Source organism: Anomalospiza imberbis, chromosome 5 (genome assembly GCF_031753505.1).
Source record: "Anomalospiza imberbis isolate Cuckoo-Finch-1a 21T00152 chromosome 5, ASM3175350v1, whole genome shotgun sequence".
Taxonomy (NCBI): Eukaryota; Metazoa; Chordata; class Aves; order Passeriformes; family Viduidae; genus Anomalospiza; species Anomalospiza imberbis.
Genome location: NC_089685.1, coordinates 40296775 through 40299213, shown reverse-complemented (window position 1 = coordinate 40299213; position 2439 = coordinate 40296775).

The following is a 2439-nucleotide window of genomic DNA, read 5'->3' as shown; positions in this document are numbered from 1 at the left end:
TTTCTGCCTGGCTGATGTCCAGCCACCCTGTCCCCAGCCTGTAGTGCTGCATGGGATTGTTGTGGCCAAAGTACAGGACATGGCACTTGGTCTTGCTGAACCTCGAATCATTGGATGCATTCCATGGATCCAGCCGGTCCGGGGCCTTCTGCAGAGCCCTCCTACCCTCCAGCAGATCAACGCACACACCCAGCTTGGTGTCGTCTGTGAATTTCCTAATGGTAGACTCAATCCCCTCATCCTGATCATCAGTAAAGATATTATACAGGACTGTGCCCAAAGCTGATCCTCAGAGGACACCAGTAGTGACTGGCCACCAATGGGATGCAACAAAATTCAGCATCAGATGAATTATATGCGTATGAAGATCTTTTACCAAATTAATCTTTCCCAATATTAGGAAGACAGCAGACTCTAAAATAATGGTAATGAAACACTGAAGCATGTTCTTATATGCATGCAGTTCTTTTCAGAATGATGTATTATAGTGCAAGAGCAAGGAGGCTTACTTGAGATTTGTGTGTGTAGTACATTGGTGCTGCCTTCTCCTTACCTCCTGTACTGTGCTGTATCCCACAAAGTTCAATTTCAATGAAGTAAAAGTGTCTCTGTTGGAACGTGCACAAGTAACAGAATACAGCACAATTTCATATCTGGAATTACATGTAAAACCCCATCTCTGTTCCAGTAAATATCTGACACATTTAAACAATGACTTTTAAAAAGAGACTGAAACCAGGTCATTCTTCTTCATCTCTTTATTTTTCTTTTCACAAGTCTCATTTCAAACTACCTCCCCCACATTTATGAGCACTGCTTAAAACCTCTGAGAGGATCTGAATCTAGGCCAGAAATCTGAGCCAATGTTTCTGAAGTTGGAGGGAGATTCGCTTAATAATGCAGGAGCTGTAGGGTCCTCCAAACCTTCTCAAATACCAAATTTTGTAACAGAAAGGCAACATATGGAATGGTGTGCAAGGATAGTTTGATTGGAAGGTGATAAGCTAGAAAACAGCAGCTTGGCATTAGGAAGATGTTAGGGGGAAGATAAGAAGATGATTATAGACTTCCAGGGAATATAAACACTGTGTGAAAATATAGCATAGTTGGCTGGGAGCATGATCAGTAACTAAGAAAGGACAGCAGCTGGCTAATCACAGATGAGAGAGGACTGGCCTGGGAACTGCTTTTACAGTTAATCATCATACTGTCCTAAATCATGGCACAACCAGAAGTGATGAAAGACAGCCTGAAAAATGCTGCCAGGCCACCAAACCTAGATGCCTTTTTTCTGTGCTCTAGTTCCTTCAGGCCCATGAATGAGTCAAGGAGAGTTAGGAGACCCCAGGTTGTTCCACTACTGAAGTTATAGGGTTGTAGCATGAAGTGAAAAATACAAAATATTTCAGAAGGATAACAGAGTGAGATTAGAAAAGGAATAAATATACAATCAGTACAAAACATAGAGTATAAATTGTAAAAGAATTGTTTTAACTAATTTAAAATAGAAATATTTAAATATAGTAACTTTTAGGTTATTTCCTTGCACATGATGTTACTTTTGAATAATTTAATTTATATTAATCCTAGATGGAGTAATGCTGCAGAATCCTTTGCTTCTAGAGCTATTTTTGCATGTTTACATTTTATAAGAAATGCTATAGAAAGTTTTAAAAGTCATAAAACGTATACTCTGAGATTCTTACTGAAACATGTGCTATCTTTTGCTTTAACATTACAGTTTAATACACTATTATTTATACAGGAATGGAATAAATTTAGGCTCCTCTCCTCTCCTCTCCTCTCCTCTCCTCTCCTCTCCTCTCCTCTCCTCTCCTCTCCTCTCCTCTCCTCTCCTCTCCTCTCCTCTCCTCTCCTCTCCTCTCCTCTCCTCTCCTCTCCTCTCCTCTCCTCTCCTCTCTCTGTATCTAACATTGTAGGATCCTCACCCAATATCTGAGCTTTCTAGCTGTTCAGTAACATAAATAATAATGAATTTTTTTGACTAGTTCTATCCAAAATAAATAACATGTAATACACACTAACTGCAACATCTGTCAGCTTCTTGGATTGTCACATCAGCTGAATGGCAAAACCAAAATGTTCTAATAATAAACAAATGATAATGCACTATCTAGGTTCTTCTCTTTATGGCAGAAAGATTTTAAAGGAGATACATGTAATTAATGACCAACCACATGGCTTAGTTTCACAAACTCTACTGAAAAGAATGCATCAGCTCAGAACACTTGTGGTCAGATTTCAAATTCCTGTGTTCATGTATTGAGCTCTGAAATCAGCACTGAAGTAATAGTATTTCAAATGGAATATAATGTGAGTTGCATTTTTGAACTTGTGGACAGTTCTCTAATTATGTTCTCTGCAACTGCAATCAGCATGAATTTTGTTTTCAGAAGAGAGAATGGTGTTTCGTAAGAA